The 22,398-nt window shown below is 48.1% G+C and overlaps 1 pseudogene across 1 annotated transcript in view; it reads left to right on the top strand.

The window, feature by feature from the left end:
- LOC311109240 (sialic acid-binding Ig-like lectin 7) overlaps window positions 1–11,054 on the top strand; it is a 39,819-nt pseudogene extending 28,765 nt beyond the window's left edge. Inside the window, exons 6-11 of the transcript in view lie at window positions 2,661–3,036; window positions 8,325–8,662; window positions 8,799–9,074; window positions 10,037–10,121; window positions 10,234–10,291; window positions 10,670–11,054. The product of the transcript in view is annotated as a sialic acid-binding Ig-like lectin 7 (transcript). The remainder of the gene's footprint in view (window positions 1–2,660; window positions 3,037–8,324; window positions 8,663–8,798; window positions 9,075–10,036; window positions 10,122–10,233; window positions 10,292–10,669) is intronic.
- Window positions 11,055–22,398: the final 11,344 nt, after the last annotated feature.

Genomic DNA, 22,398 nt, shown 5'->3' with positions numbered 1-22,398 from the left:
CATCAACTCCGCGGATGAAAATGGCCAGTTGTGCAACATCTGTAATGTCCGTGCTTTCATCAATTGCAAACGAAAACGCAATAAATGACTTTACTTTTTGCTTCAACTGGCTGTCCAAATCCACTGAAAGATCGGAAATCCTGTCTGCAACTGTGTTTCTTGTCAGGCTGATATTTGCAAAAGCCTGCCGCTTTTCAGGGCACACAATCTCCGCTGCCTTCATCATGCATGTTTTTACAAATTCACCCTCACTAAATGGTTTTGAAGCCACTGCGATTTCATTAGCAATGAGGTAGCTAGCTTTCACTGCAGCGTCACTGATGTCTCGGCTGTGAGTAAACACAGACTGCTGTTTCTTCAGACCCGCCAACAGTTCATTCACCTTCTCTCATCTCCGCTGTCCTTGAAAGTTGTCATATTTGTCGGCATGAAGACTCACATAGTGGCGACGAAGGTTATATTCTTTCAGCACTGCAACATGCTCTGAACACACCAAACATACAGCTTTCCCATTCAATTCCGTGATTAAATAGGATGACCATTTTTCTTGGAACACTCTGCACTCTGCGTCCACTTTTCTCTTTTTTGACAGAGACATATTGGGGCAATGAGGGTGCCAAATCACATAATGTTAAAAGTAGAAGCCGTAATAAATATCGCGGGCAAAACAAAGTAGCTCATTGGCTGCACGTGCTTGACCTACTTGCTCTGCCCCGGTATAAACAGTTTGCTTGCTTAACACAATTGCTATTGCGCCATCCAGTGGACGCAATTAGAACAGCAGTTTATTTTATAGAAAAATTGCAGCGCATTTTTATACTTTACAAAAAAAAAAAAAAAATTTATTTTATTTTATTTTTTTATCATCTCGCGGGCCGGATTAAACCCGTTTGCGGGCCTGATCCGGCCCGCGGGCCGTACGTTTGACACCCCTGGTCTAGACCCAGCCAACCCCCGATCCCTTACACCAAGTCTGTTTTTCATGTTGAAAAATGATGTGACAATAATTTGTTTTGTATCGAACTCAAATTTAACTTTATTTTTCTGTCTTGTGTAAAATTAATAGTGGATTTTGGTTTATGATTTAGCTAAAAAAAAAAATAATCCCACACACATTTCCATTCAAGCCTTGGAGATAGGGGAGAGTTTCCTTTGTTGTATTTAACAATGTATCGGGGGCTGACTTAGCAATTTGGTGTCCAGTTTCAAAATGCTGTTGTCTTGTCCTAAACCTAAAATATTAGTGGATTTTAGTTTATGATTTAGCTAAAACATTTTACAAATCCCACAGATATTTCCATTGAAGCCTGGGAGACAGGGGAGAGGGAGATGGTTATATTACCTAAAGTTTCCTTTATTATATTTATAGATGTATCAGGGGCGGACTTAGCAATTTGGGGGCCAATTCAACATGCTGTTGACTTTCCTAACCCCAAAAAGGGACACATGTGTTGTGTGAGTTAAGCTACTCTACCAGTAAGTGTGTGTTTGTCCTGTTTCAGGTGATCAGTAGTGTGTTTCAGGTGATCACCCCAAATAAACTGCTTTTATTATGATTATCACACAATTAAAAACCTATTTTGTATAACAGTTTCATTCCTGGCGTAATTAAATGTATAGGTCATATAAAGCTGTTGAATCAGTGGATAAAACACACTTTGTGTTGAGAATCAGTCAGTGGGCAGCTGGGGCCCATTTCATTTGAAACTGGTGGAACATGGCTAAGGCCACCTCTGCAATGTTTCAAGTGACTGAAACAAATTGTGCAAGAGTAGAAAGTTCATTAGAAAAATGCAATGTTCTTAGCACTTAAATGTAAAAACAATACATACATTACTCAAGCATCCTGTTATATAAATACTGTAGTATTCTTTTGAAATAATGTCTCATACACTTATTAGGAAGTACGTCACTGATGAGATATGAGATGTGCCACATGAATTTCAGCACTTTAGTTAGACCACACTATGGGTGTGTGATAGTCTCTCCTGTAGACAGTTTACGTTACCGTCTAGGGTAAGTATCGACTTCTTCACTATATTTTCTGTTAATTTGAATGTTCAAAATAAATTAAAGGACATTCTTTACAAGAAATCAGATTTAATATGTTCAAAGTACTGCTATTCGTTCATGTATTAGCTTCACATTACAACTGAAAGACATACTGTATTTGATATGGGGATTGTTCAATGCAATGTGTTGTGTGAGTTAAGCTATTCTACCAGTAAGTGTGTGTTTGTCCTGTTTCAGGTGATCAGTAGTGTGTGTGTTCTCACATGGCTTGTCCTGAGAACATGTTTTTTCTCATTGTCCTCTTTATGTCAGGTGAGTCTTCCACACAGCAACAACTAGTTACGAATCAGACAGAGGAATAAGCACAAGTGATGATATTTCATGGTATGAGCTATATTCCCATCTGTCTCAATGTGTAGAAAAGTGTACAGTTGACTCCTGATAAGTACAGTTTAATATTCTGGATTCAAACATGATTTTTTCCAGATATGTCCATAATCCAGTTTAGGGCATGGAGTCGCGACATCAGGAATCACCTGTACATTGAAATGAGTTCATATGTTTTGCTGAAGAGGGAGAATATTGGGAGAGAGTGACTGTACGGAAAAGATCACAGAACCTCCCTGATGTTGTCCTTTGTGTTGCAGGTGTTTTGGCCTGTTTTGGCCAACGAGATTTGATCGCCACAATGCCAGATAGACTGGATGTACTGACTGGCTCCTGTGTGCAAATCCCATGTGCATTTTATATTCTTGACCAAAATGACTATAAATTTAACAGCACAATACTTACCTCTGGAGTGTGGTTAAAAAAATTCCCACAGTTTGGTGGGGGTCTGGACAATGTGATATTTAACAGTAGTGAGACGGTCAACAGATATGAAGGGAAGATAACTGGAAACTTGTCCCAGAAGAACTGCACCACAGTCTTCTTCAATGTAACCACCAGTTACTCTGATAAATACTTCTTCAGGATTGAAAGTCAACCATTCCGTGCAACAGACACTGAAAAGTCTGTGTCACGGTGTTAGAAATGGTGAGGTGTGGAATCAGGCGCAGAAGCAGATGTACAGTCCAACAAGACTTTACTAGCGAGTGCAAAATAATCCAAAAAACGGCCAGAGGCCAACAGACGCACACAGGCGTCAAAACGAGCGCACAAACACAGGGCGCAAAAACTCTCCTCAACCGAGGAGGAAGTAAATCGTAACTGGCGTACCGAAACACTGGTAACGCACAAACACCTGACACGAAACAATTACACACAACACTACACTAACAACAAGGAAACTAAATAGGGTGCTTAATGAGACATAACACAAGACAGGTGTGGCTAACAGACAAAACTAATCAAACAGGAAACATAGAACATGCAACGGTGGCAGCTAGAATTCCGGAGACGACGAACGCCGAAACCTGCCCGAACAAGGGAGAGAGGCAGCCTCGGCCGAAACCGTGACAGTACCCCCCCCTTGACGCGTGGCTCCAGACGTGCGCCGACTCCGGCCTTGGGGACGACCCGGAGGACGTGGAGCAGGGCGCGTCGGATACCCCCGATGGAATTCCGTCAGGAGCGACGGGTCCAAAATGTCTCTCCTCGGCACCCAGCACCGCTCCTCCGGACCGTACCCCTCCCACTCCACTAGATACTGAAGACCCCCCATCCGACGTCTCGAATCCAAGATGGACCTCACGGAGTACGCCGGTGCCCCCTCGATGTCCAATGGGGGCGGGGGAGTCTCCCCTATCTCATTTTCTTGGAGCGGGCCCGCTACCACCGGCCTGAGAAGGGACACATGGAACGAGGGGTTAATACACTTATACTCCACAGGTAGCTGTAATCTATAACATACCTCGTTCAACCTTCTCAGGACTTTAAATGGCCCTACAAACCGCCGACCCAGTTTCCGACAGGGCAGGCGGAGGGGCAGGTTTCTGGTAGAGAGCCAGACTCGATCACCAGGTGCGTACACCGGTCCCTCACTGCGGTGGAGATCAGCGCTCGCCTTCTGACGTCGGAGGGCCCGCTGCAGGTGGACGTGTGCAGCGTTCCAAGTCTCCTCCGAGCGCCGCGCCCACTCATCCACCGCAGGAGCCTCGATCTGGCTCTGCTGCCAGGGTGCCAGAACCGGCTGGTAACCTAACACACATTGAAATGGAGTCAGGTTAGTGGAGGAATGGCGTAGGGAATTCTGGGCCATCTCGGCCCAGGGAACGTACCTTGACCACTCCTCCGGCCGGTCCCGGCAGTATGTTCTGAGAAACCTACCCACATCCTGGTTTACGCGTTCCACCTGCCCATTACTCTCCGGGTGGTACCCCGAGGTGAGGCTCACCGAGACCCCCAACCGCTCCATAAACGCTCTCCAGACTCTGGAGGTGAATTGGGGACCCCGATCAGCCACAATGTCCTCGGGTACCCCGTAGTGCCGGAACACATGGGTGAACAGTGCCTCGGCAGTTTGTAGGGCAGTAGGAAGACCCGGCATGGGGAGCAAACGACAGGCCTTAGAGAACCGGTCCACAACGACCAGGATGGTAGTATTACCTTGGGAGAGGGGAAGGTCTGTTATAAAGTCCACAGAGAGGTGGGACCATGGTCGTTGTGGAACGGGCAGGGGTAGCAACTTACCCCTAGGCAGATGTCTAGGCGCCTTACACTGGGCGCACACCGAGCAGGAGGAAACATAAACCCTCACATCCCTTGCCAACGTGGGCCACCAGTACTTGGCACTAAGACAGTGCACTGTCCGGCCGATACCCGGATGTCCAGAGGAGGGTGACGTGTGAGCCCAATAGATCAATCGATCCCGAACCTCGAGCGGAACGTACTTCCGACCCTCCGGGCACTGTGGTGGACTAGGGTCGGTGCGTAACGCCCGCTCGAGTTCAGCATCGACCTCCCACACTACCGGTGCCACCAGACACGACTCAGGCAGTATGGGAGTGGGCTCCACGGACCTCTCCTCCGTGTCATACCGCCGAGACAGCGCATCTGCCTTACCATTCTGTGACCCAGGGATGTACGTGATCTTAAAAGTGAACCTGGTCAAGAACATACTCCATCTTGCCTGGCGAGGGTTCAGCCTCCTCGCCGCCCGGATGTACTCCAGGTTACGGTGGTCCGTCAAAATGAGGAAAGGGTGTTGAGCCCCCTCAAGCCAGTGCCTCCACACCTTTAGAGCCTGTACCACGGCTAACAGCTCCCTGTCCCCTACGTCATAGTTCCGCTCCGCCGGACTGAGCTTCTTAGAATAAAAAGCACAGGGGCGGAGTTTAGGTGGCGCGCCAGACCGTTGTGAAAGCACGGCTCCTAAACCGGCCTCTGACGCGTCCACCTCTACCTGGAACGGCAAAGAGGGATCCGGATGCGCCAGCACCGGGGCCGAGGTAAACAGGTCCTTCAGCCTCCCAAACGCCCTGTCCGCCTCGGCCGACCACTGCAGACGCACCGGACCCCCCTTCAAAAGAGACGTGATGGGAGCTGCCACCTGTCCAAAACCCCGGATAAACCTCCTGTAGTAATTTGCAAACCCCAAAAACTGCTGCACCTCCTTCACAGTGGTTGGTGTTTGCCAATTACGCACGGCCGACACCCGGTCTACCTCCATCTTCACCCCTGACGCAGACAACTGATAACCCAAAAAGGAGACCGACTCCTGGAAAAACAGACACTTCTCTGCCTTCACATACAGGTCGTGCTCCACCAGCCTCCGCAACACTCTACGCACCAGGGCCACATGCTCGACACGGGTAGGCGAGTACACGAGAATGTCATCAATGTACACAACCACCCCCTGCCCCTGCATGTCCCTGAAGATCTCATCCACGAATGATTGGAAAACTGACGGAGCGTTCATCAACCCGTATGGCATGACCAGATACTCGTAATGGCCCGAGGTGGTACTAAAGGCTGTCTTCCATTCATCACCCTCCCTGATGCGCACCAAGTTGTACGCGCTCCTGAGATCTAATTTAGTGAAGAAACGCGCCCCATGCAACGACTCAGTCATGGTCGCAATCAGCGGGAGTGGATAACTGTACTTCACCGTAATCTGATTGAGACCACGGTAATCGATGCACGGGCGCAAACCACCATCCTTTTTCTTCACAAAAAAGAAACTCGAGGACGCAGGGGAAGTGGAAGGCCGTATGTATCCTTGTCTCAGAGATTCGTCTATGTAAATCTCCATAGCTTTCTTCTCCTCCTGAGACAGAGGATACACATGGCTCCGTGGGAGCGCAGCTCCTGCCTGGAGGTCTATCGCACAATCTCCCTGCCTATGGGGTGGCAACCGCGTCGCCCTCGCCTTACTAAACGCAATAGCCAAATCCCCATACTCAGGGGGAACGTGCAATGCGGGCACCTGGTTTGGACTCTCCACCGAGGTAGCCCCTACGGAAACGCCCAAACATCTACCCACACACTGAGCAGACCACTCCATCAGAGCCCTCTCCTGCCACGAAATAGCTGGGTTATGGGTACTCAACCAGGGCATGCCCAGCACCACCGGATACGCAGGAGAATCAATCAGGAACAGCTGAATCATCTCCTGATGATCCCCCTGCGCACACATCCTAAGTGGCGCCGTGACCTCCCTGATTAAGCCCGTACCCAACGGACGACTATCTAGGGCATGAACGGGGAAAGGAACATCAACAGAAACAAGGGGAATCCCTAACGCTAAACAAAACTTTTTATCAATAAAATTCCCAGCCGCGCCTGAATCTACCAGCGCCTTATGCTGGGAATGAGGTGCTACCTGTGGAAAACGCACAGGCATCCAAAAATGGGCAACAGTGAGCTCTGGGTGAGTGGGGCGCCTACTCACCTGGAGGGAATCCCCAGTGCGGGACCTGTCGTCATCCTCCCTAGGAGGCCATCCCCAGCACCTAGCCGCGGTGTGTCCTCCCCGACCACAGTTGGTGCAGTGGATGGACCCCCTAACCAACCGACTCCTCCTCTCTCTAGCGCCAGCGCCCCCGAGCTCCATAGGACACGGCTCGGAGGCGCTGGAGGGTGAAATGGACGGACCCCCCTCAGGACGTCCGCGGGTGGCCAATAGGTTATCCAGCCTGATGGACATGTCGACCAGCTGGTCGAACGAGAGACTGGTGTCCCTACAAGCCAGCTCCCGACGGACGTCCTCTCGTAGGCTACATCTGTATAGATCGACGAGGGCCCGCTCATTCCACCCTGCATCTGCCGCTAGAGTACGGAATTCGAGAGCGAATTCTTGGGCACTCCTCCTCCCCTGCCGGAGGAAGACCAGACGCTCCCCCGCCGCTTTCCCCTCCGGGGGATGGTCAAACACCGCCTTGAAGCGGCGGGAGAACTCGTTGTAGGTGATAGTCTCGGCGTCGATCTTCCTCCACTCCGCGTTGGCCCACTCCAACGCCTTCCCGGACAGGCAGGAGATCAGGGCGGACACGCTCTCATGCCCCGAGGGTGCCGGGTGTACGGTGGCCAGGTACAGCTCCACCTGGAGGAGGAATCCCTGACACCCAGCCGCGGTTCCGTCGTAGGCCGTCGTGAGAGAGAGTTGGATTCCTCGGGGTTCTGGCGCTGGAATGGGCGGACTGGCCGATGGTGCTGGCAGGGAGGGAGGTGGTGGAGGCGCTCCCCAGCCTCGGAGCGTGGTGATCACCTCCTGCAGGGCGGTCCCCATCTGCTGTATCTGGTCCTGTTGTTCCCGAACCTGGACCTCCAGTCTCGTCGGGGCTGCTTCGGCTCCTGCTGATTCCATGTCAAGGGTGTGTAATTCTGTCACGGTGTTAGAAATGGTGAGGTGTGGAATCAGGCGCAGAAGCAGATGTACAGTCCAACAAGACTTTACTAGCGAGTGCAAAATAATCCAAAAAACGGCCAGAGGCCAACAGACGCACACAGGCGTCAAAACGAGCGCACAAACACAGGGCGCAAAAACTCTCCTCAACCGAGGAGGAAGTAAATCGTAACTGGCGTACCGAAACACTGGTAACGCACAAACACCTGACACGAAACAATTACACACAACACTACACTAACAACAAGGAAACTAAATAGGGTGCTTAATGAGACATAACACAAGACAGGTGTGGCTAACAGACAAAACTAATCAAACAGGAAACATAGAACATGCAACGGTGGCAGCTAGAATTCCGGAGACGACGAACGCCGAAACCTGCCCGAACAAGGGAGAGAGGCAGCCTCGGCCGAAACCGTGACAGTCTGTAAATATTGTTGTCAGGGGTAAGAGACTATTTAACTTTTTTCAATGTTTCAAAAATGATATGAGTAGAATATGACCAAGTAGACAGTGTGCCTGTCAGTGTAAAATATCTTTATCTGCAATGTATTACAGATTTGCCTCCCAGTCCCAACATTACTGTCTCAGGTGAGATGAAGGAAGGGACCCCTGTCAGTATGAACTGCTCTGCTGTCGCTCCCTGTCCCGAACACCCCCCTGAGCTGGCATGGACTCTCCCAACACAGTTCACACCTGAGAACCAACTGCAGGAGAATCCAGACCAAACCAAATGAGTTCTCTCCACGGTGAACTTCACTCTGTCATACCTTCATCATGAGAAGAACATCACGTGTACTGCAGTCTACCCAGTAGGGACAAGCAACAAGACAGCTGAACATACCATGATGCTTAACGTTTCATGTAAGATTTAGTCACAGTTTCCTGTAGAATAGATCATTCTATCATGTTTTCACTTATGATTGTCATAGAGTGGTTTTGATTAGACTGTTCAATATACCACATCCAGATACATTCTAAATGAACCCCTCTCCCTCAGTCTCTCCTAAGGACACCTCGGCCTCCATCAGTCCAGCTGATCCAGTATTAGTGGGCAGCTGTGTTAATCTGACCTGCAGCAGTACAGCCAACCCTCCTGTGACAAACTTCACCTGGTTCCAGATCAGTGGGGGTAAACCAACACAGGTAGCATCTGGACAGAGTTACACCCTCAATGTGACTGTTGGTGATGGAGGACTGTACTACTGTGAAGCAAGAAATAGTCACGGCCTTGGGAAGTCAAAGGAAAAGAAGCTGGCTATTATAGGTGAAACGGGCATGTCGGGCACAATCTTAGTACACAAACACTGTATATACAAAAGTATGTGGACACCCCTTCAAATTAGTAGATTTGGTTATTTCAGCCACACCCGTTGCTGACAGGTGTATACAATCGAGCACACAGCCACGCAATCTCCATAGACAAACATTGGCAGTAGAATGGCCTTACTCAAGAGCTCAGGGACTTTCAACGTGGCACTGTCGTAGGATTCCACCTTTCCAACAAGTTAGTTCGTCAAATTTCTGCCCTGCTTGAGCTAACCCGGTCAATTGTAAGTGCTGTTATTGTGAAGTGGAATCTTCTAGAAGCAACAACATCTCAGCCGCGAAGTGGTATGCCACACAAGCTCAGAGAACGGGACTGCCGAGTGCTGAAGCACATAGTTCGTAAATATCATCTGACCTCAGTTGCAACATTCACTACCGAGTTCCAAACTGCCTCTGGAAGCAACGTCAGCACTAGAACTGTTTGTCGGGAGCTTCATGAAATGGGTTTCCATGGCCGAGCAGCCGCACACAAGCCTAAGATCACCATGCGCAATGCCAATAATCGTCTGGAGTGGTGTAAAGCTCACCGCCATTGGACTCTGGAGAGGAGGAAACCGGATCTCTGGAGTGATGAATCCCGCTTCACCATCTGGCAGTCCGACGGACGAATCTGGGTTTGACGGATGCCAGGAGAACGCTACCTTCCCCAACGCATAGTGCCAACTGTAAAGTTTGGTGGAGGAGGAATAATGGTCTGGAGCTGATTGTCATGGTTCTGGCTAGAACCCTTAGTTCCAGTGAAGGGAAATCTTAATGCTACAGCATACAATTACATTCTATATTCCATATTAATGCCCATGATATAGGAATGAGATGTTCGACGAGCAGGTGTCCACATACTTTTGTTCATGTACTGTCCTTTAGAGATCTTTTTGTGAGAAATGACCATAATATGTGCTGTATTTTCAGGGCAAGTAGAGCCTGTGGTGTCTGGGGTTGCAGCAGGAACTCTGGGGGTCTTTCTGCTTATCAGCCTGATCAGTCTTTATGGATGGTAAAAACTATTCCTGGCATCAATGCAAAACTATCTATTTATGTTGTGTTTGTGCTTTTGCATATGAAAACCCTCTCAGTGCATTCAGAATACCTTTCTAAATGTCTTCCAGGAGGAGAAACTCTAGGCTCCCCGATGGACTTGAAAGGACGGACAATCCACAGGGACAGGTGGGAATAAGGCTCAACATTCATAACACATCTACAAAGTGTATCTAAGGAAGTACTGAATTAATGCTGAAACTCTCCAAAGCCATGAGGTTAACATCATTTTAGAGGAAGTTCAGGGGGAGATGACCACACTGATAGCAATGCTACGTCTTGTGAGAACATTGAATGATAACAGAATAGCTGTTGGACTTTGACAATGTTTTCTGTAGATTGGAGCTCATTTGTTGTCAAAATGTAATTATTTTCTTCTGTCAGTTTAATTGACATTGTCATTTACATCCCCTCAGTATGTGTTGTGTAACCTGCTGACTTTAGAGTTTTACAAATGACTGAGCTTAGAACTTTACACCTGTTCCTCTCTCTGTGTTCTCTCCACAGAACTCCCCGGTTGGGACGGTGTGTGTTAACCAGACCACAGCCAGAGAGAAACCAGAGGAACCTGCAGAAGACCAGCCTGAAGAGATCCACTATGGTGACATAGACTTCTCCAAACTACGGCCCAAAGAGACCCCAGCTGCAGCCCAGGACGGGAACAGGGTCCAGGGGCAGGAGAGTGAGTACGCTGAAGTCAATGTGACCAGGTGAGGGCCCCAGGAACCACACCTTAACTACATAGATGGGCTTTATGCACAAGTGAATAAAAGAGGTGCATTTTAAGTATTTGGGGTATATACAGTATGTCTTGTGTGCACTGAGCTCCAACAGTACTGGGACAGTGCCATTTATTTAACTTTTTAGAATCCGTTCTCCAGAACTTTTGATTTGAAATGAAACATTGACTATGAGGTTAAAATGCATACTGTCAGCTTTAATTCCAGGGTATTTTAATCCAAATCGGGTGAACTGTTTAGAAATTACAGCACGTTTTGTACATAGTCCCCCCATTTTAGGGGACCAAAAGTATTGGGACAAATTCACTTATGTGTATTAAAGTAGTAAAATGTGTAGTATTTGGTCCCATATTAGCACACAATGACAACATCAAGCTTGTGACTCTACAAACTTGTTGGATGCATTTGCTGTTTGTTTTGGTTGTGTTTCAGATTATTTTGTGCCCAATAGAAATTAATGGTAAATAATGTATTGTGTCATTTTGCAGTCACTTTTATTGCAAATAAGAATAGAATATGTTTCTAAACACTTCTACTGTACATTAATGTGGATGCTACCACGAGGACGGATCATCCTAAATGAATTGTGAAAAATGATGAGTGAGAAAATATCATACTCCCCCCCAAAAATCCTAACCTCCCATGTTATTGCAATGGTGAAAGGTTAGCATGTCTTGGGTGTATGATATTTGTGCCTCTCTGAACAAAAGAGAAGAGAAATCATTGATAAAGTCAATCATAAATCAATCTGGATTAATACAAGTTGCAACAGGGAGACAACTTCCAGCATAGAAGCAGAGATAATGTCTAACTGGCCTCTTGGAGACCAGCCCTTTATATCCTAATCAGACACACAAATGTTCTGTAAACACCAGCCTGAGAGGCTTGTAGGAAGTCAAAATAATTTTTTTGCCAATGTGTAGTAAATGTTTTTACGTACAGTATTGTCATTGTGTATTTGTTTTCTGTTGGTACTTTTTATACATTTATAATTGTGTGCTCTTTGATTATCTGCATATTTGTAGAATTTGCTGGGATGAAAAGTGTTTAACTGCTACTATAGTGGTGATACGATGATGTAGGCTACTCTTTATTTTGAGCCAATTTATTTTGAGTGTTGAGTTCACAGAGCATCCGTTTAATGGGTTCCAGTATAGAGGAACTGCTGAGTTCAACTATCTTACTGAAGGCAGTTTAAGACCATATAAAGTCAATGATGACTGAGGAGAGAAGACACAGTTAGTTGGAGAGACAGTGGTCGGATACAAGACATGAAGTTGGTGAAGTAAGTCTACATGACGGCAGAATGGTGTTAACATCTACTAGTCACTGTTTCTCTGCATCTTTTGTGCAGTTACCAGAATAATAATATTATCTATTTTAACTTTATATCTATTTAGAAGTTATTGTGTCAGTTTTATGTTGAGTTTTCAACAAGACAAACAATTTAGGCTGATTTTAATATTGTTAATTCATACAAATAAAACTTAACATTCAACTTCAATTAAATATTTTGGATTTTATTGGTCCAACCTTTTACATATCTAATTTAAATTGATTAAATTGAGATTTTTGTCACTGCCCTACACACAATACCCCATAATGTGGAATTATGTTTTAAAACATTTTTACAAGTCAATAAGTATTCAACCCCTTTCCTCAACCCCTTTCTTATGGCAAGCCTAAATTATTTCCGGAGTAAAGATTTGCTTAACAAGTCACATAATAAGTTGCATGCACTCACTCTCTGTGCAATAATAGTGTTTAACATGATTTTTCAATGACTACCTCATCTCTGTACCCCACACATACAATTATCTTAAAGGTCCCTCAGTAGAGCAGCGAATTTCAAACAGATTCAACCACAAAGACCAGGGAGCTTTTCCAATGCCTCGCAAAAAAAGGGCACCAATGGTAGATTGGTAAAAAGAAAACAAATCTGACATTTAATATCCCTTTGAGCATGGTGAAGTTATTAATTACACTTTTGCACATGCAAAACGCAAGAGGAAAACCTGGTTCAGTCTGCTTTTCAAAAGACACTGGGAGACAAATTCACTTTTCAGCAGGACAATAACCTAAAACACAAGGCCAAATATACACCAGAGTTGCTTACTAAGACAACATTGAATGTTCCTAAGTGGCATTGTTACAGTTTCGATCGGCATGAAAATCTATTGCAAGACTTGAAAATGGCTGTCTAGCAATGATTAACAACCAAATTGAAAGAGCTTGAAGAATTGTTTTAAGAATTATGTGCAAATGTTGTACAATCCAGGTGTGCAAATGTCACGGTTTCGGCCGAGGCGGCTCCTCCTCCTTGTTCAGGCAGGTTTCGCCGGTCGTCGTCTCCGGAGTTCTAGCTGCCACCACTCTATGTTTCTTGTTTGTTTGGTTTTGTCTGTTAGTCACACCTGTTTTGTGTTAGGTCTCATTTAGCACCCTATTTAGTTTCCTTGTTGTTAGGTTAGTGTTGTGTGTAATTGTTCGTGTCGTGGTTGCGCTACCCGTGTCGGTACGCTATTTTCCTTAGCTTCCTCCTTGTGTGTTAGGAGAGTTTTACGCACCTGTGTGTGCGCTCGCATTTACGCCTGTGTGCGTCCTTTTGCCTCCGGGCTGTTTTGGATATATTTTTGTGCTTAAGTAAAGTCTTGTTGGACTTATCCTCTGCTGCCTGCGCCTGATTCTACACCACACCTATACACAGCAACGTGACAGAATTACACACCACAACATGGAATCAGCAGGAGCACCCGTCGACACCATGGAGGAGCGTCTCCTTGGTCAAGAGCACCGGATCAACCGAATCGGGCACGCCTTGGAGGGCGTCATGGACACCCTTCGTCAATGGGAGACCAGCGGGGTTCCCACAGCCCCACCTATCGCACCATCACCACCGGACAGCCAGCCCGTCCATCGACCGGAACCCAGTGGGATTCGGCTCTCGCTCCCGAGGGCGTACGACGGCACCGCTGCCGGGTGTCAGGGGTTCCTCTTACAAGTGGAGCTCTACATTGCCACCATACACCCGGCGCCCTCGGGATACGAGAGCGTTTCCGCCCTCATCTCCTGTCTCACCGGCAAGGCGTTGGAGTGGGCCAACGCCGAATGGAGGGGAATAGACGCCGCCACAGTCACCTATGCGGAGTTCTCCCGTCGCTTCCGTGCGGTCTTCGACCATCCACCAGAGGGGAGAGCGGCGGGGGAACGTCTATTCCACCTCCGACAGGGGATGAGGAGCGCTCAGGCGTTTGCGCTGGAGTTCCGGACTCTAGCGGCTGATGCGGGGTGGAATGAGAGGGCCCTCATAGACCACTTCAGATGTAGCCTTCGGGAGGACGTCCGCAGGGAGTTAGCCTGCAGGGACACTACACTAACATTTGACCAGCTGGTGTACATGGCCATTCGACTGGACAACCTGCTGGCGACCCGCGGACGTCCCAGGTGGGGGCCCCCCATTCCACCCTCCAGCGCCTCCGAGCAGTGTCCGATGGAGCTTGGAGGTGCTGGTGCTAGAGGGAGAAGAGGTAGGAGCCCGAGGGGGGCAGTCTCCTGCACCAAGTGTGGGCGCGGAGGGCACACCGCGGCTAGGTGCTGGGGAGGGTCCCCTGGTGAGGGAGAGAGCAGGTCATACAGTGGGGAGTCCACCCAGGTGAGTAGGCGCCCTACTTACCCAGAGCTTTCTGTCGTACACATTACCTTACCTGTTTGTTTCCCACAGGTTGCACCTCGGTCCCAGCATAAGGCGCTAGTCGAGTCAGGCGCAGCTGGGAATTTTGTAGATCGGAGATTCTGTGTTAAGTTAGGGATTCCCCTCCTTCCAGTCGAGAAACCCTTTCCTGTACATGCCCTAGATAGTCGTCCGTTAGGATCTGGGTTGATTGGGGAGGTCACAGCGCCACTTAGGATGATGACGCAGGGGGGTCATGAGGAGACGATTCAACTCTATCTGATCGACTCTCCTGCGTATCCGGTGGTACTGGGGCTTCCCTGGTTGATGACCCATGATCCTACTATTTCGTGGCGAGAGAAGGCTCTTAAAGGGTGGTCTGCTCAGTGTGAGGGGTTATGTCTGGGTGTTTCCGTAGGGGCGACCTCGGTGGAGAGTCCGAACCAGATGCCAGCACTGCACATTCCTCCTGAGTATGAGGATTTGGCGCTCGTGTTCAGTAAGACCAGAGCGGCACAGTTGCCACCTCATAGACAAGGGGATTGTGCGATAGACCTCCAGACAGGAGCAGCGCTTCCGCGGAGCCATGTGTATCCTTTGTCACAGGAGGAGAAAAGGGCAATGGAGACTTACATTGCCGAGTCTCTGAGACAGGGATACATACGGTCCTCCACTTCTCCCGCGTCCTCGAGCTTCTTTTTTGTGAAGAAAAGGGATGGAGGTTTGCGTCCGTGTATTGATTACCGCGGTCTCAATCAGGTGACGGTGAAGTACAGCTATCCACTTCCTCTGATTGGGACCATGACGGAGTCCTTACACGGGGCAAGGTTCTTCACAAAATTGGATCTCAGGAGCGCATATAACTTGGTGCGCATTAGGGAGGACGATGAGTGGAAGACAGCATTTAGTACTACCTCCGGCCATTACGAGTATCTCGTCATGCCATATGGGTTAATGAATGCTCCATCAGTCTTCCAATCGTTTGTAGACAAACTTTTCCGGGACATGCAGGCGCAGGGAGTAGTGGTGTACATAGATGATATTCTTGTGTACAGTGCTACTCGGGCCGAGCATGTAGCCCTGGTGCGCAGGGTATTGAGGAGACTGTTGGAGCATGACCTGTATGTCAAAGCTGAGAAATGTCTGTTCTTCCAGGAGTCAGTTTCCTTTTTGGGTTACCAGTTGTCTGCGTCAGGGGTGAGAATGGAGGTGGACCGAGTGTCCGCCGTGCGTAATTGGCAAACCCCAACTACGGTTAAAGAGGTGCAGCGGTTCTTGGGTTTTGCGAATTACTACCGGAGGTTTATCCGGGGTTTTGGACAGGTGGCAGCTCCCATAACGTCTCTTCTGAAGGGGGGTCCGGTGCGCTTGCAGTGGTCAGCTGAGGCGGACAGGGCCTTTGGGAGACTGAAGGACCTGTTTACCTCGGCTCCGGTGTTGGCGCACCCGGATCCCACTTTACCCTTCCAAGTTGAGGTGGACGCGTCTGAGGCCGGTATCGGGGCAGTTCTTTCTCAACGATCCGGTACACCACCTAAGCTCCGCCCCTGTGCTTTTTATTCTAAGAAGCTCAGTCCGGCGGAGCGGAATTATGACGTAGGGGACAGGGAGCTGTTAGCCGTAGTACAGGCCCTAAAGGTGTGGAGGCATTGGCTTGAGGGGGCTCAGCACCCTTTCCTCATTCTGACCGACCATCGTAACCTGGAATACATTCGGGCAGCTAGGAGACTGAATCCTCGCCAGGCTCGATGGACTATGTTTCTCGCCCGGTTTGTGTTCAAGATCACTTACATCCCTGGGTCCCAGAACGGGAAGGCAGATGCTCTGTCCCGTCGGTATGACACAGAGGAGAGGTGCGTGGAGTCCATTCCCATACTACCGGAGTCTTGTCTGGTGGCACCGGTGGTGTGGGAGGTCGATGCGGAGATCGAGCGGGCGTTACGCACCGAGCCTAGTCCTCCACAGTGTCCGGTGGGTCGGGTGTACGTCCCGCTCGAGGTCCGGGATCGGCTGATTTATTGGGCGCACACGTCCCCCTCCTCTGGACATCCGGGTATTGGCCGGACAGTGCACTGCCTTAGTACGAAGTACTGGTGGCCAACGTTAGCCAGGGATGTGAGGGTTTATGTCTCCTCCTGCTCAGTGTGTGCCCAGTGTAAGGCGCCCAGACACTTGCCCAGGGGTAAATTACAGCCCCTGCCCGTTCCACAACGACCCTGGTCTCACCTCTCAGTGGATTTTGTTACCGATCTTCCCTCCTCACAGGGGAATACCACCATCCTGGTCGTTGTGGATCGGTTCTCGAAGGCCTGTCGTCTCCTTCCCATGCCGGGTCTTCCTACGGCCCTACAGACCGCTGAGGCTCTATTTACTCACGTCTTCCGGCATTACGGGGTGCCCGAGGATATAGTGTCCGATCGAGGCCCCCAGTTTACCTCCAGAGTCTGGAGAGCATTTATGGAACGTTTGGGGGTCTCGGTGAGCCTTACCTCGGGTTACCACCCGGAGAGTAATGGGCAGGTTGAACGAGTCAACCAGGATGTGGGTAGGTTTCTGAGGTCATATTGTCAGGGCCGGCCGGAGGAGTGGGCGAGATATGTGCCCTGGGCCGAGATGGCACAGAACTCTCTCCGCCACTCCTCCACCCAACTAACCCCGTTCCAGTGTGTATTAGGGTACCAGCCGGTTCTGGCACCGTGGCATGAGAGCCAGATCGAGGCCCCCGCTGTGGATGAGTGGGTGCGGCGCTCGGAGGAGACGTGGGACGCTGCACACGTCCATCTGCAGCGTGCCATACGTCGACAGAAGACGTGCGCCGACCTACACCGCAGTGAGGGGCCAGTGTACGCACCTGGAGATCGAGTCTGGCTCTCAACCAGAAACCTGCCCCTCCGCCTGCCCTGCCGGAAGCTGGGTCGGCGGTTTGTGGGGCCTTTTAAAGTCCTGAGGAGATTGAACGAGGTGAGTTACAGGTTAGAACTACCTATTGATTACAAGAATATTAACCCCTCGTTCCATGTGTCTCTCCTCAGGCTGGTGGTAGCTGGTCCACTCCAGGACTTTGAGATTGAGGAGACTCCTCCGCCCCCGTTGGACATCGAGGGGGCTCCGGCGTACACGGTTCGGACCATCCTGGATTCGAGACGCCGGATGGGGGGTCTCCAATATCTCGTGGAGTGGGAGGGGTACGGTCCGGAGGAGCGGTGCTGGGTGCCAAGGAGGGACATTCTGGATCCGTCCCTGATGGCCGAATTCCATCGTGGTCATCCTACGCGCCCTGCTCCGCGTCTCCCTGGTCGTCCCCGAGGCCGGAGGCGGCGCGCGGCTGGGGTCGCGCGTCAAGGGGGGGGTACTGTCACGGTTTCGGCCGAGGCGGCTCCTCCTCCTTGTTCGGGCAGGTTTCGCCGGTCGTCGTCTCCGGAGTTCTAGCTGCCACCGCTCTATGTTTCTTGTTTGTTTGGTTTTGTCTGTTAGTCACACCTGTTTTGTGTTAGGTCTCATTTAGCACCCTATTTAGTTTCCTTGTTGTTAGGTTAGTGTTGTGTGTAATTGTTCGTGTCGTGGTTGCGCTACCCGTGTCGGTACGCTATTTTCCTTAGCTTCCTCCTTGTGTGTTAGGAGAGTTTTACGCACCTGTGTGTGCGCTCGCATTTACGCCTGTGTGCGTCCTTTTGCCTCCGGGCTGTTTTGGATATATTTTTGTGCTTAAGTAAAGTCTTGTTGGACTTATCCTCTGCTGCCTGCGCCTGATTCTACACCACACCTATACACAGCATTGTGACAGCAAAGCTCTTAGAGACTTACCCAGAAAGACTCACAGCTGTAATCACTGCAAAAAGTGACTCTAACATGCATTGACTCAGGGGTGTGAATGCTTATGCAAATGGTATATTTCTGAATTTCATTTTCAATAAAACCAAACTTTTCTAAAAACATATTTTCACTTTGTTATTATGGGTTATTGTGTGTAAATGGGTGAGAAAACAAATACATAATCAATGTTTTATTCAGGCATTAACACAACAAAATGTGGAATAAGTCAAGGGGTATGAATACTTTCTGAAGGCACTGAGTATGCCAAAAATTAGGAACACCTTCCTAATATTGAGTTGCACCCCCTTTTGCCTCCAGAACAGCCTCAATTCATCGGGGCATGGACTCAACAAGGTGTCGAAAGCGTTCCACAGGGATGCTGGCCCATGTTGACTCCAATGCTTCCCACAGTTGTGTCAAGTTGGCTGGATGTCCTTTAGATGGAGGATCATTGTTGATACACACAGGAAACTGTTAAGTGCGAAAAAACCCAGCGGTGTTGCAGTTCTTGATACAAACCGGTGCGCCTTGCAACTACTACCACACTTTGTTCAAAGGCACTTACATTTTTTTGTCTTGCCCGATCACCCTATAAATGGCACACATACACAATCCATGTCTCAGTTGTCTCAAGGCTTAAAAATCCTTCTTGAACTTGTCTCTTCATCTACACTGATTGAAGTGGATTTAACAAGTGTCATCAATAAGGCATCATAGATTTCACCTGGATTCACCTTGTCAGTCTATGTCATGAAAAGCGCAGTAAGATACTTCTAAATGTTGGTTCTGATCTATCACCTAATACCTACTCATATATCCATTGACAGTGAGTGGTAGCCTGAACTGCATGCAGACAAGTCGTTTCATTGTAATTTCATACATTTTACCCACATATAGGAGAAGCAGTTTCCACAAAACTGAAATGAGCTTGTTAGACCCTTTTCTGTCAGTCCCACCATATCCCCATCCCCACCATATTGCAGCATCAGCATAGTGTAGTGTCCAATAGTCCATACTTTCTCTCTTCTCTCTCTGAATCATCTGGTCCCTCCACCTCTCAATTCCTGACCATGTCCTCCAGAGCCTTCAGCTCTCCCTCCACCTGTTGGGGGAGGTCGGCTCTCAACTGCTGGGTAAAGTATGCCCTCTGCTCCTGGGTCTCCTTCTCCCAGAAGGCCTTGGGTAGGTCGAAGAGGTTTTTTCATTCTAGAAGGGATACAGCTTTCGACAAAATTGACTTTTGCTAGCAGGTTTAAAACAATTTATGCAGCAGGTTCGGATAATTAACGTAGCAGGTTAGGAAAATTAGATTGATGTAAAGAAAAGGGTTAGGGTTAGCTGAAATGCTAAAAAAATTCAACTTTTGACATTCATTTGACAAAAGATGTATCCCATCTACACATCATCGTCGAAGAGGGTGCCCATGTACACCTTGCCGCCCAGGCCCTGCAGGTCGCTGGCTCCTTCCTGTGGCAACACGGCCATGCTCTTTTCATGAAATTTCAATAAGAAGTCATTTTGGGAGTAGGGCCCGATTACCGAACGGCCCCAGATAGCATATGATAGCAAAATGTGTTGAATATCAGGACATTTGCTTAAAAACAGCAACATTTCTGATCAGCTTCATGACAAAATGTGTGGAATAGCATTATAAAACTCTACATTTTTCTCTCTGCACCATGGCAAAATGGGTTTAAATGTAGTAAGTAAACTCCTGGGGGGAAATAGACCTCAAAGAGGAAGGGAAACAAGAAAAACAGGAAGTTAGAGCAGTAGAAGTTGAGTGGTGTGTGAGAATCAGTCAGATACAATTATAGTTACTCTGTTACATACCAAGTCTGTTTTTCATGTTAAAAAAATATGTGAGAACAAAGTGTTTTGTATCGAACTCAAATGTAACTTTTTTTTTTGGTCTTAAAGAAATTAATAGTTGATTTTGGTTCATGATATAACTATATTTTTTAATCCCACATACATTCCCATTGAAGCCTGGGAGACAGGGGAGAGGGAGATGGTTATATTACCTAAAGTTTCCTTTATTATATTTATTGATGTTTCAGGGAGGACTTAGCAATTTGGGGGCCTGTTTCAAAATGCTGTTGAGGTGTTCTTCTACCCCCATTAAGTCACATTTAATTAAATGTATAGGCCATATAAAGCTGTTGAATCAGTGTTTAAAACATAATTTGTCTTTAGAACCATTTCATTTGAAACTGGTGGAACATGATTAAGGCCACCTCTGCAATGTCTCAAGTGACAGAAACAGAAGGTTCATTAGCAGAGCAGAAGGTTCATTAGAAAATGAAAATGTTCTTAGCACTTATTTATGCATACAGTGTTTTCACAGCTGATAAGGACACCCAGTACATAGACTATTCAAGCATCCTGTTATACAAATACTGTAGTATTCTTTTAAAATAATTTCTCATACACTTATTAGGAAGTACGTCACTGATAAGATGTGAGATGTGTCACATAAATTTCAGCACTTTAGTTTGTCAGACCACACTATGGGTGTGTGATAGTCTCTCCTGTGGACCGTTTACATCATTGGAAGGCAAGTGTCGACTTCTTCACTATCTTATCTTTACATTTTAATGTTCAGATTAAATTTAGGAAATTAATTACAAGTAATGAGATTCAATATGTTCAAAGTACTGTTATCCGTTCATGTTTTAGCTTCACAACTGAAAGACATACACAACATGACCAAAAGTATGTGGACACCTGCTCATCAAACATCTCATTCCAAAATCATGGGCATTAATATGGAGTTGGTCCCCCCTTTGCTGTTATAACAACCTCCACTCTTCTGGGAAGGCTTTCCAGTAGATGTTGGAACATTGTTGCGGGGACTTGCTTCCATTCAGCAACAACATCATTAGTGATGTCGGGCATTGATGTTGGGCAATTAGGCCTGGCTCGCAGTCGGCGTTCCAATTCATCCCAAAGGGTTTCAATGGGTTTGAGGTTAGGGCTTTGTGCAGGTCAGTCAAGTTCTTCCACACCGATCTCAACAAACCATTTCTGTATGGACCTCGCTTTGTGCACGGGGGCATTGTCATGCTGAAAAAGGAAAGGGCCTTTCCCAAACTGTTGCCACAAAGTTGGAAGCACAGAGTCGTCATTGTATGCTGTAGCTTTAAGATTTCTGTTCACTGGAACTAAGGGGCCTAGCCCGAACCATGAAAAACAGCCCCAGACCTTTATTACTCCTCCACCAAACTTTACAGTTGGCACTAGGCATTTGGTCAGGTAGCGTTCTCCTGGCATCCGTCAAACCCAGATTCGTCCGTCAGACTGCCAGATGGTGAAGCGTGATTCATCACTCCAGAGAACGCGTTTCCACTGCTCCAGAGTCCAACGGCGACGAGCTTCAGACCACTCCAGACGATTCTTGGCATTGCGCATGGTGATCTTAGGCTTGTGGGCGGCTGCTCCGCCATGAAAACTCATTTCATGATGTTCCCGACGAACAGTTCTTGTGCTGACGTTGCTTCCAGAGGCAGTTTGGAACTCGTTAGTGAGTGTTGCAACCGAGGACAGACGATTTTTACGAGCTACCCACTTCAGCACTCGGCGGTCCTGTTCTGTGAGCTTGTGTGGCCTACCACTTCGCGGCTCAGCCGTTGTTGCTCCTAGACATTTCCACTTCACAATAACAGCACTTACAGTTGACCGGGGCAGCTCTAGCAGGGCAGAAATTGGACCTATGACGGTGCCACGTTGAAAGACACTGAGCTCTTCAGCATTGCCATTCTACTGCCAATGATTGTCTATGGAGATTGCATGGTTGTGTGCTCAATTTATAGCCAAATCCACTCATTTGTTGGGGTGTCCACATACTTATGTGTATATAGTGTATTTCATATGGGGATTGTTCAATGCAATGTGTTGTGTGAGTTAAGCTACTCTACTAGTAAGTGTGTGTTTGTCCTGTTTCAGGTGATCAGTAGTGTGTGAGTTCTCACATGGCTTGTCCTGAGAACATGTTTTTTCTCATTGGCCTCTTT

This window comes from Coregonus lavaretus (assembly GCF_964263955.1).
Source record: "Coregonus lavaretus genome assembly, chromosome: 34".
Lineage (NCBI taxonomy): Eukaryota > Metazoa > Chordata > Actinopteri > Salmoniformes > Salmonidae > Coregonus > Coregonus lavaretus.
Note: the sequence above shows the minus strand (reverse complement) of the source record. Positions and strands in the feature narration are given on the sequence as shown.